The sequence below is a fragment of the Neodiprion pinetum genome, chromosome 4 (genome assembly GCF_021155775.2).
Source record: "Neodiprion pinetum isolate iyNeoPine1 chromosome 4, iyNeoPine1.2, whole genome shotgun sequence".
Taxonomy (NCBI): domain Eukaryota; kingdom Metazoa; phylum Arthropoda; class Insecta; order Hymenoptera; family Diprionidae; genus Neodiprion; species Neodiprion pinetum.
In genome coordinates, this window is record NC_060235.2 from 18,554,440 (window position 1) to 18,568,126 (window position 13,687).

The following is a 13,687-nucleotide window of genomic DNA, read 5'->3' on the forward strand; positions in this document are numbered from 1 at the left end:
TATACCCATAACACGTGTGTATCAGCTCGGGTTGAGAGTAATAAAATGCGCAGGTTCACCGGCACGTAAGCATTTGACACTGACTCCTCGTGAGAAGTAAGCCCGTGTAAAGAGGGAGGTGTGGGGGGGGTGGTGGGGTTAGAGGGAGGCAGGGGGGTAGTTTTACGAGCGACGGTACGCAAGAGTCGAGGAAAGGACAGCGGGCAAGCCGTGTTATTATCGAACCGTAGCTCTTCGTGGCGCTTGGCGTCCCGGTGGCCGGGGTCCAGGGAGCCGCGGAGGGGCTGGTGGGTAATCCGCGCGAGCCTCCACTTTCAGCCCATAAAGAGACAAAGGAGCATTCTTGCAGCACAGGGCCGTAAAATCTCGTTTTTGCAAAAACTTTGCGCGCGACTAACAGCCGCTGGCGGTTGGTATGGGTCGCTTCTATGTATGAGTGCAACGCTGCAGCCGCGAGTGCTGAATCGTCCGTTGCCGTTCTTTCGGATCGGTTCGAACCCGTCATCCAGGAATCGAGACTCAGGCCAATAAGATAACGGACGATCTTGGCTGGCTTCTCTACGATAAATCGTCGAACAAAAATTAAACGGCTGCGTGGATGTTGGACTTGAACTTTTGGTAGTAGAGTTTGGAAACACAAAAATTACGCAGGTGAATAGACTTTGCTTTTTTTTGTTTTTTTTTATTTTTTTTTTATTTGGAGTTTCAGAAGAAGACTTGTATGAAATTTATTAATGAATTTCGAGCCTTCGATTGCCAAGGTTAAATATATTGAAAGTTTGTAAGTATTTTAATTAAATCATCGATAGATGAGAAACAAAACTTGTCAAAAAATAGAATACTTTATACTGATAACTGAATTTATACCATCTGTAGTACGTGATCTACTTCTTTAAGCCAAGACAAGTCATCTCACTTTGAAGATGCGTAGCCGATGCAACATTTTCCTTATCTGAAATTTCAGTAACTGGAATCAATATTTTTTTCAATTCACTCAACTTGACACGAAAGTCTAGTGATCGCACTGAAAGCCGCTTGTTACAATTCAAGAGATCGTTCGATACAAGAAAATTATCAGTATTTAAACAAAAAATGACTCAACACTTCTCGATTTGTCTCGATTTGTCCCCTCAACAGAATCCCTCCGAGTCACCGCTTCAGAGGGGCAAGGATAATAATTTTTTGAACATGTCACGCTGTCGGAAGCGCGCCATTTCGCCTCGTGACACTAATCCTCCGTCCACTGGGCAGTTTCGGTCTCCCTAAACCGCAACGTTATTACCATATGGGATTGAGTACGGTATCAGAGTGGTTTACCTACTTCCTTCGGCGTTCGGAGTTTCCAAAGGGGGTGCGGATTGGAAACAAACATTAGTGAAGGCTCTGCCCCACTGGATATTGTTTCCAAGTTGCTACAGCTTACTTGTGCATTTCGCAGGATTTAACTCAAACGTGTGATGCGATGCGATGTGACTTATACCGATGGCACCTCGATTCCAATCTTCTGTCACGAGTGCACGATGCATAAATGCCTATTAGATATTGTTTAGAACGTGTGTCGATGTGGTAGAAAAAAAAAAAAAATACTGTATGCAGTTATTTTTCGTCTTCCGTGCTTTGACCCTTTTGACATTAATCTAAAGTCGCTGAAACACTTAAAAGGTATGCGATAAAGGTTTCCATACTAAACTTGTAGTTTTGAAAGGAAAATACGTTAGAGATTTTTGAAAATTATGCTTAACTGACGAACTCGTTTCAGCAAAGTTTTTCATTAGGCATCGAATAAATCAAGACGGGGAAGCATTCGAAACATAGTCGCGCTAAATGAAAAGTAAAATAATGAAAACTGGAATTAGCTCTTTTCTTACTTTTACTAAAATGTCGAAAAGTCAGAAAGTTTTGTTTCATCTAACACTTTAGTGTTAAATAATCTGAGGTATCTCTAAAGAATGTGGAATGCAGCTCTAAATGGCGATTAAAATTAGTCGGCTAGCGTATCAAAAATGAATAAACTTCAATTATTGAGACTAATTATATCGGTGCAAGCGAATGGAATCAATAGTGTAAGTAAAAAGGAACGTTATGTTAATTTCTTATTCTTTTTATTAAGACGATTCAGCTCGTAAATCAATATTCCGTGTATCAGTAGCGACGGTACAAACATTGCGCGTCTTTTTATGCATGAAATATTTTCTCTCAACTAAAGGCGTACCGAATTGTACGATACCTACGCTTAATACAGCATACGAGGTTCCTTTTTTCTGACTCTTTTCTTTTCCACGTTTTGCCCATCAGTTTTTGCGACAAGAAACAGCCGCGAAATTGGTTGAAAAATAATATGCAATCTTCCCTCGTACGCACCGCCTCCAGCATAAGCCATGCGAGTGATACCTACTAGACTTGTTAAAATTAAAACTTCAACTCTCTCGCGTGATCGTTGACCTTAAATGCAAACATGCCCACCACGATGAATGATTGATCCTCAGCCGAAACTCCCGGACGTCGAAGTGTCGACGTATATCGCTTTCCAAACGACATTGTCAGCTCTCCTCGAACTTCTCTGGGTCAACGAAGGGTCAAATATTTCCTACTACGGTATTATTCATGCATATTACAGTACGTACCTACGCATCGTAAACACTTGCCCCGGCAATGGGCAGCTGCGAGCTTTTCATATTACACGTACAGAGCAGAGACTACATACGTTCGTATTTGAAATCAGTGCTGCCAAGTCCGCGAGAGCGAAGAAGCGAGGAAGCGAGTGGTTGTGAACACCGAGACGACTCGGAAGATTTTAAGCTAATCTCATTTTAATGACCGGGTTCAAAGTCGGGAAGGAATAATGAAGTGTCAAATGGTCTGTGTGGTGGGCGTTGTTTTTCCCCATCCTCTCATGGTTTGCATACATGCACGCATGCAGGTATGCACGGAACATACTATACGTATAACAACGCGTTTCTTGGGCAGATTTTAATTAGCAGGAGGATCTCGCCCCTCTGTTATTATCCCTACTTCTACTCATTACGAATATTAGAATTTAGAACGCAAGTCTCTGTAATCATAGGTGGCATATATCAGACTCGGAGGGAGACGGTCGTGAATCCGCCAGCAACTTGACACCTCAAGGGGAGGCCTTCGTCGATTTCGACGCTGTGGTATATACCTCGAATTATCCAAGTCTGCGTATATAAAGTACAAAAAAGGGCATATCAGCCCTATTGTAGATGCAATTCTGAACAAAACCACTACGAAACATTTTCATTTAACGAAAAAATAAAGAAATGGGACGATTTCTACGAATTTATCGTCGCGATTTCGTAGAAAACATCCCAAATTTTTAAAACTGACAACTTTCTCACGAAATTTCCTTTGTATTTAAGAAAAGAACAAATTTTAGGAATTTTCTCCGATCATTTAATATTTCTAAAGAGGTATTTAAACCACGGATATTGACTCTGCAATATTTGAGGAATATCTAAGATTTTTTTTAATTTGATGGGATGAGTAGTTCTGAAATGATGGATCTTGAAAAAATCACAGGATCTCACAGACCTATAATAGAGTCTACTCAAACCAAGCGACACGTATTTTTTTTTTATCTGCACTTAAACTGTTCAAGGGGGTGGAAACCACCCTCCAAAGTAAGGCACGTCAAAGGGCGATTTGGCATTGTTTTTTTTTTTTTTTTTTGTTTTTCCGTTTTTATTGAAAAAATGACATTTTTCATTTCTTCCAGTTGGATTGGTTAGTAAATATTATGTTCTTCTCAGTGAAACTACCGTCAAACCTTACTTCGGAGTGTGGTTTCACCCCCGTAAAGTGTTTAATGAGCGATAAAAAAAAAAAAAAAAAAAAAAAAAAAAAAAAAAAAAAAACAGAATCGTGTCGCTTACAATTAGTTTTTTTGTTAGTCTACTGTAAGATATTACAAGACAAATGAAATTTGAAAGATCGACCCGGGATACCTATCTTGTCAGTGATCGAAAAATTGGGTGCGTACTCCGAAGGTTAATGGCCGACGAAATGAAATTAGTTTTTCGTTGGGATTTAAAAAACGATCAATTTCATTGCGTGTAGCGCTTATCTATTTTCAAGAGAAGAGAGAAAGAGAGAGGGAGAGGGCGTGACACGTTCAAGCCGAGCGTGACGCGTGCGAGGAGCTTGGCGAACCTCGGTAGGTATTATAACTAAAATCACGCGGCAATCGTGAGCCACAATTCAAGATCGGCAAGCCCCAGCACGGCTCGGCTGGCCCGGGATCTCGACTGCCATTAATTCGAAGTTGGCTGACAGGTCACTCGAGTAGAACAGTCTATTATAGATTATAAGGCCGCTGCGGCCGAGGCAACAGTTATTTAACTTATTGGATATTTAATAATTATTATTGTTGTTTGCATTGCGGATCTCACGGGTCGCGGGGTCTTCGGATGTATTTCTAAATTTATTACCGTTGACCGCGAGAAATGGTGAAGAGGTTAGAGATACGTACCGTACTTGTAAACGAAGATGTGCGCCCAGTGCCGGCGTACCTACGAAGTCTGGAAAAATTCAACTGCTCGCACGGAGGCACTTTCTCAATGTTCACGGAATAGGCTTTGTCAGATTCACGAAATTACTGGAATTCTTACATCCCGGAATTCTGCGAGATATACCGACACAATTATGGTTTCCATGAAATTGTTACCGATATTTTTACGTTATGATTGTACTTATAATTAATAACTTGGTTCGCGCTAGAGAAATTATAAGGACAATGTTGTAACGAATTTCAGAAAATTTCATCATTAATTCCGAAGTTGAGAAAATATCACTTTTCTAATTTTAATGTTAAATATTGGATACTGATGTGAGATATTGAGTGAAAAATCGAATGTAACATACCCTTGATTGTGGACTGCTGGCACTTTAGGATCTAAGTTGTCTGTGCAATAGTATTCTAACCCCCAATAATGACCGGAAACTAACCATTATTAATCTTCGAACTACTGGGTCGACTGAATTTTTATTCCGCGGTAATCGCAAACTGTCCTAATGGCGGTGAGAGTCTAGTTTAATTTGAAATTTCGTACACTTTTTCTTGTAGCAAAAAGAATACAAATGGAAAGATAATTTTCAATTAAAAATCTCCAGTGTTGAATCGCCAAAAAAATTTTTTATCCTTCTTCCATTTTGAATTTGTTGACACACTTGATGGTCTCGTCCAAAAGTAAGCATAAGATCAAAAGACCCCTTTTCTTTGGTGTCCGGTAAATATTAAAGAATTTTTACTTTTTCGTTGACACCGTATTTTTCATCGTTTACTGAATTCCCATTTTCCGACTGGTACCGCAGACAAGATATCCGGTGTATGAGTGGAGTCGAGCATGCGGTTTAAAAAAAAAAACAACAAAAAAAACAAAAAAAAACACGAAAAGAAAGAAACAGGCCGATACACGATATACTGAAGTTTTTCTGGAGAGTGTTATAACATACTCGTGATGTTAGAGAAAAACAGTCGGAGTACGAAAGCGTGTAAAAGTTGTAGAAATTACTAAGATATATGTATTTATAGGTGATGAGAGAAGTCCTATGCTCGCAGCAATCGGTGAACACGAACGGCACAGCGAACATAAAAGCCCGCAAGTCCGTTATGGATTCGTCGCAAAGTAGCGACGGGTTCTTAAGGGTGGGTATAGGTATATGTACCTACCACTTAGTCCGGTGGCTGTACAGCCCCGGTGTATCGATGGTTTAACGTTTGCGTGCTGCGAACGAAAGACGCTGCAAATAAAAGTGAAAAATGGAACTTGGCGGAGTGATTCGGAGGCCTGGGAGCGAAGAAGAAGAGGCTTAAACGCTCGGCTCACGTGGTCATTCGGTTGCAGCTTTTCTCTTCCCTCTAAGTGGAGTTAATAGTCGAAAGGTATATAGGTGTATGTGCCTATAACTCAAAAAGACGTCTTCGACCTCTGGAGAAGACTGGGAGAGGATTTCCTCCTCGCGGGACTTGACTCTTCGCAGGGAGCTCGCGTCGTTATTTCTTTTGCGTTACACGTAGGTACGGCTACTCGGACTATGCGGAGAACCGCACAATGACTGCGGCAGCGGCGGCGAGGATGACGTGCGGTAATTTGCCAAATTGCACCAATTGCTAGACCACCGATTTGATCCATTGTTGTTCAAATGCCTCGCTCGACGCTGTGCAGTTCCAGAATATTATCTATACGCTCCGGGAAATATGGAGGTATTCATGCGCCGCATATTCGTCCTCCGTCTCTGCCGAGTCACACGCGGGAATTCATCTTCAACGAATCGTCAGCCTTCCCCTGCCTCTTGTCTGTTCGGCCAGAGAAACTTCGCTCTTCAAAATTTCTCTATGGTACTTCCTACACCGTATTGCAAGTTTTATTCGGATACGGAACGGGGAATTCACCATACATTTACCGTTCCCTCAATTTACAAATACGATACATTTACTACACAATTTAGTAAATTCACTTGATTACTTTTTTGTGTGTTTCCTATAAATTTTAGTAAAATCAAAAATTATTATGGTAAATTCAAGATAAATTGATATTTCAAATAAATATTCGAGAAAAAAGACAGTAATTTAAGTCGCTGCACCGGATTTGTAAATTGACAACTGTTTTGTACAGTATATCTTTAGTAAATTCACGATCATTTTTAACACTGTTGCTGGTCACTCTTACAGAACGAAAAATTGTTAAATTAGCTCTGAATATTGAAAGATTTTTTCAGCTCCATGTTTTATTAGAATTCTCAAAAAATTCCCCAACAGTTTTGACTTCGTATTAATTTTCTCCAACTTTATGCAAACGATTAGGTTATCAATCATTTTTCGATAAACCAATATGTTCAAAGTGCTATGAAAAACTTGTTTCATCATGGAACCGACCTTTCGAACAAATAATCTTTGAGAATATTTCGAGAACCTTAAAAACGGTGGAAGCACAAAAATGTCTGAATACTCATAACTCGAAAACTGTTGTATAAAAAGTGATTAAAACTTCATGGCCGGAGGTTGTGGAGGTCCCGCTGCTATCAGTTCGGAAGGTTTTAACCAAATTTAAAATAGCGAGCTCAAAATCTAGCCGAGTTGACATGGAATGCTCCATACAGAGAAATATTTTTTTTCGGCAATACAGTAACGATTCCTGGCTATGATGATGGAAAATTGCTGTACATACAGCATATTGTTTAATTTACCAAAATGGCTGTCACATACGGCAAGAGAAATGTTTTGTCAACTCGTTCGTATGTGGTTTTGATTTGACGTAGAATTGAATAGAATTCTCAGTCTAACCGCCTTTCAATAAATCGAAAAAAAAAAAACATTTCTTTAGCAAGAACTTGATTACAATATTTTACAAACATAGAAAATCCTTTCGCTGGTTGTACTGTACACCAATTATATTTCAGAGTTAAAAACTACGTTTCCCGCAATGTCGCGAACGTCATTGCAGTTCGAAATTTGTTCCTGCATTTTCTGAAATTCTCCAGAAATCCAAGAAATGAAAGTAAATACCGAAACGGTAGTCAAGTATTTGAAATTGTTGCGCTCTCTTGTAAAAACAGCAGCGAAGTTCCAAATTTGCATCATACCTACATACCTGCGTACGTGTATCGGCGTATAGGGGATGAGATGGCGGCGTCTTTAGGGACAACGGAGGATGTGAACTGGCCCAGCGCAGGGGGAAAGAGCCGCGAAGAACGAAGGACGATTACGCGGCAGTAAAGATCGCGAAACGACTTTTCTTCGAGAGTCCTGGCCATCCGTTGGGGCCCCCGGGGCCCGTAACCACGAGTAATTATGTAATTGGCGAACGATTACTTACGGCCGGTTCCTCCGCACGGGGGCCCTTCGGAGGTATTATTCCAGGCATTGGCAGGGGCCAGTGACATTCCTGTACCCTTTTTTTTTTACAATCGTTTCATTTCTTGGTACTTGCTTCAACTGCCTCTCCCTTCTTCTTCAACCTCCGTCCATCCGTTCGTTAATCTTGTGTTTGGCTCTCAACTCTCAGCTGTCCGTTCACGCAATCTCCCTGCAATACGATATGTTACACGGTCTGTTTGTGCATACATGAAGCCTTCTGGCAATAGGAATGTTAATGTGTGTGCTTGTGCCACATAGGAAAGTCAAGGCAGCGTTAATCCGTCTGTGCGCATAGAATAAACAACTCATGTTACTTTCTGTGATCTGTTCTACGTGCTTCGAGGCTTGTGCAATTATTAAAAGTACAATCAACAGTCTATCTGCAGATTCACCTTTTTTCTGTGTCTTCAATGTAAATGACGAAAAGGCAAATAGTATTGTTACGACGTTATTGTTACGTATTCCTATGTATACTGCGCCAGCCACTCACCAATTGCAATATCTTGATCCTGGTCGTTCGGTTTTTTTTCCGATTCAACATGTTATCTGAAGCATGCATATTGGTTTGATAATACAAAAAATGACGTTTTCAATAATCAAACTTGCAAACTTGAAAATTAGTCCGGAAAGTCAAAAGTCATCAGGTCAAGGACCTGGACAACCAGAACTACGGAGCGCTTGTCCTGGAAGTCGAGTTTCACCAGGAAGCGGACCTGGAGCGCAGAAACTACGCAGAGGTCGGTCAAGTCACCAGGTCAAGGACCTGGACAATCAGAACTACGGAGCGCTTTTCCTGGATGTCAAGATTGACCAGGTGGAGAACCTGGATAGCCAGAACTACGTAAAATTAGTCCTGAAGGTCAAAAGTCACCAGGTAGTGGACCTGGAGCGCAGAAACTACGAAACACATGTCCCGGAAGTCGAGTTGCACCAGGAAGCGGACTCGAAGCGCAGGATCCAGGAGGTGGAGAACCCGGTACTCGAAATCTGCGGAGCGCGATTCTCATTCGTCCTCTCGACTGCGCGGTTGTTTCCAGACTGAGGAATTTGGCTAACTGATTTTCGTCGTCGACGATTACTATAGATCGAAGACGTCAAGAGAAAAAAAAAATTTGGGTGACGTCACTTTCTGAACATTCGAACATCCGACATCCAAACTTTGGTTTCGAACTTTAATACTATGTACGTATGATATATGATTAGTGACTTTCAATACAATTGACGGTTCAGTTCTCTAGGGCATACAATTAAAGTTCATTTCACGCTGCGCAGAATGTCAACGCCATTGGTTTCGATGTACGAGTATGATTCTACATTCATCGATATTAATATTTGACTTTCGATACTGGAAGGAAAGGAATTATAACATGACAATTGAGCTCGGTAATACATGGACAAGAACAAGTAATACAGGTTTTGGGACTCTTTGTTTCCATTGGTGTGAGCAGAGAACTGCGCGATAAAGAGTACATGAGTACTTATCTTCTACTGAAGAAAATAGACGAAAAGTAAGAAGAAGAAGAAAAAGAAGAATAATCACGTGAACGCCACAAGGTCTGATTCTCGTCACGGTAAGTCATGCGACGATGTATATTTAACGACGCGATAGGATCACACGAGGTCTTTGGAAGGGTTCCGGCCAATTTTACCGTCAAACTTCCGTGCGCGCCTTGATGCATCGGTGCGATTAAGGGCCCCCAATTTGTACCTGATGCCGAAAACAGTCGGTTATCAACGTGGCTATCGGGCGCGATTTTTGTAGAGCTAAACACACGAAGGTGTGTTAAAAATCTGCCCCACATGGACTTTTGGAAGTTTGACCGAAATATGAGAGACGAATCAGACGTTTCGCAATTGCCGTCACTGAGAAACATTTCGTTTGTTATAATAAGTATAAAAATTCAGTAAAAGAGGTATCGTTAAAAAAACGGTTTCAATATTGTTGGAATTACGAAAAGCGAGGTACACGTAACTATTTTGCGCTATTGGCGTTCCTATTTTCGGTAATTGCAACGCAAAATCAATTTGTCCGATGTACCGTACTTTTGTAGATAAATAAAGCTTTAACATCAATTTATTCTTGCACAAGCATTAAATTTTCGCGAGAGTTACAAGAAAATATAGTAACAGTGATCGTAATGAGAAAGAATAGTAACGGATACTAGACTTTCCGGTAACAGTTAGAAAACTAATTTTCATTTCGTACCTAGAACTATACTTTTCGATTGTAGTAAAAAATGAAAATAGTTAAGGACTGAGCGGTAACCGGAAGTAAAAATTTCTCTCAGTGCCGAATCTTTTGCCAGGTCTTTTATAGATTTACCTATAGACACACGATGCTGACCCAGTGTCATTTGCCTGCAATGATCTGCACATTGCAAACCTAATGCAAATATTCGAAAATGTTGTCATTTTCTGCCACGATAACAAGCCAAACAAAAAGAAAACTTCACATTCGAGCAATTTCAAATCTGTAAGGCACAGCACACATATTAAGGTTAGTTATTGAATAATTTTTCAAATTTTTTATGCTATATTGCTGGTTTAATTCACCGATACAGAACGTAACTATTCTTGTTACTTGCGTTCAATACTTTCCTGTTACTACAGAGATACGGAGAATCGAGAAGAATAAGTGTATTATATGCAACTGGTAAAAAAAGTGTTTCAGTGGTCAGAAGATTGAATGTTTTATTCCAAGATTATAGGCTACAGGCCTGCATCAAAATCCATCAAACATGTCCTGCGTCTAAACAGGGCTGCATCTTAAGCACATCATCATATACTGGAGTACAACATCAGGGTTTGAATTGGAGGCAACGGCTATTTACCTGTGACGTACTGTAACACTCACACCGAGTCTAATTCACTGCAATCTTGCCTCGTCTACTATCAGCGTTGTTGAGTTTAGGGACATGCACACACGCATCTCGTGTGCATAATAATAGACGCGGTGTGTTGAAAAACCGGTACCTATAGGTTCGCGTGTCCGAATTGGCCGGAGGCACAACAATTGTGGTGGATGGTCGAGCAGCAAACTTGTGACATCCTGTGACGAAGAAATATATGTTCGAACAGATGGTTACCTACCACATAGGATACCATTATATTCACTTATGTCATACGTCGTCCTTTGCGGTGTCTCCGTATGACCATTACAGCTTTCCATCTTTGGATAGCCTGCGACCACTTTCGCCACTCATCGATATGATTTTTTTCTGGATTACAGTGGTGGAAGCTTTGGAATCAATGCCTCTTATCTTGACGCGTTTATGAGGTACATGCAGGAATATACGTGTATAAAGTGGAACTCATTGATGTTAGTCTCGTTACTGTAACAAGAGGATTGCATATCCATGCAACGAACAGATTGCTTTCAACAAACTATCACAGCCATATACTACACTGTTGGATATATATCTGGTCCAAAGTGTAAAAACAGTGTTGTTATAAATTGTTGTAGAATTTGTTTTTCGATTTTCGTAAAAGTGAATCTCAATCGAATAGTATCGCAGTACCGGAAACAAGTATGTGGAACGTTTGACAAGTGCGACCATGGGTGGTGTTGTGTACATACGATACTCCCAGAGAAATATAACATTGACTACAGAGAATATCGCAGAAACCGTAAAAAAAAAATAATTACATGTTCAATTCTTATACCACATGCAACTCAATACTTGCATCGAATGCTATTTTCGATTCAGTAAGTAAATAGGCTTTGTAATGCATTGGATTAGTTGCAATTCAGCAATATTCACGAAGTTGCATCCCCGGTCTCTTCTATTATTACACCTTTGTATATTGTTTGAGAATAAAACGACAGATCGGTTGATTGGTCTCGATCGAAAAGAGCGATTGACTACCGCAGGATATTCCGTGAAACCCGGATAATTCGGTTCGAGGGTTAATTCAGCTTGGTGGTTCGAGGAGGGGGACGACGACATGTGCAGGACGTTAAATTACCAACAGATTTTATCTGCGACTGCGCGCTGACATTCACGGTTACGCTCGCACGCTATATATTATACCAGCGCGTGCAGGTCTACGTGCATCAGAATTAGAGAGAATTTTCTACTTTCTGTTCAAAGTAAAAAAAATTTATGTACTTTCTCCATTTTTTGAATACCTCTGCTCAAATGGATCTTACACTTTTCATAAAATTACATGGCTATATATACCTATATTCGAGACCGATTATCTCCAATTGGACTAAATTGTGCTGGAATTCATTGCTGTCATTCTTTTTTCTCAACACGAAGAGATTAATTTCATTCAGCAACGCGTCGATTATTCCATGCTAACAAAAAGATTCATCTCAACTATTTGAAAAAATATACAGTATTTACAATATACAACTTCGAGTCCACCGAGAAAACTTTCATTTGTTACAGTAACTAGAAAAATTCAGTAAAACGGGTATCGTTAAAACAAACTGTTTGAATATTGTTGGAGTTACGAAAAACGAGATACGCGTAACCATTTTGCGCTATTGACGATACTTTTTTGGTAATCGCAACGCAAAATCAGTTTGTTCGGTTTACTCTACTTTTTTAGTTAAACAAGGCTTCAACATCAATTTATTGTCGCACAAGCATTGAATTTTCGCAACGGTTACAAGAAAATATAGCAACAGTGATCGTAATGAGAAAGAATAGTAACGGATACTAGATTTTCCGGTAACAGCTACGAAACTAATTTTCATTTTGTACCTAGAACTATATTTTTCGATTGTGGTAAAAAATTAAATTAGTCAAGGACTGAGCGGTATCCGGAACTGAAAATTTCTCTCAGTGTATACCCATTTTCCATTTTTCATTTTAGACAGAATTCACGAAAAGATACCACCCAGACCTACACTTATATCCGTACAAGCTTCCCGCCGCTCGTGAGCCCAAAGACTATTCGGAACCCGTGCGATTAGCAGCAGCAACAGTAGCAATAGGTGAATGTATATATATAATATATATATTAGGGTGGTTTTTTTTTTGAACTTTTTTTTTTTTTTTTCTCACCTACCTTCGAAAAAGTTAGTTTTGAGCCTCAAACGAAGCCTCGTGAAACCGGAGCACGGTGGCTTAATTCTAAAAGGTGACGCATACGGTTTGAATTTTTCCCATTTGATCAACACAGGATGAGGGCTATGCAAACACTCTAACCGGGATATCTCGGAAACTATGCAAGTTACGGAGCCGTTTTTTTTTTCATTTTGTAGGTAATAAAATTTTCTATAAAAAAGGTCTATACTACTATTCATCTTGCAGTCGATGCGAACGATCAAAGTTGAGTTCATCGAATAAATGAATAAAGATGCTTGTTACCGTTCGGCAAAAAGGCGATTTTGGTGGTAAAAGGGCGTATAACTTTTTTTTATAAAATTTTATTACCTACAAAATAGTTTTTTACTTACATATATATTCATACATAGTACACTGAAGCGATGTGCCAAATTGTCTCGCGTGCGATCTGCGTGCCGTGCGGTGTCTCTGTGATGCATTAATAGGTGGGTACAGGTATACATATACAGCTGTGTATAGGGTGCAACGCGCATCGGCATCGTCTCGGATCGGATCTATACAATCTTGGGCCAATCGCGCTCGGAGAGCCGGGTATAGACCGTATTTTGCTAGGGCCCACTTTTCTGCGGTCCGCCACGGTAGCGGGGCCGAGAAGGATGGGTTCGGGGTAAAGACAGGTTACGGTTCTACCTTTTCATTAAACGGTATACCCATCCTCGGCAAGGCTGGAGTCCTCCGTCCCCGTCGCGGATCGTGGCCGACGCTCTCCGGCTTGGTTGCACGTAATATTCGG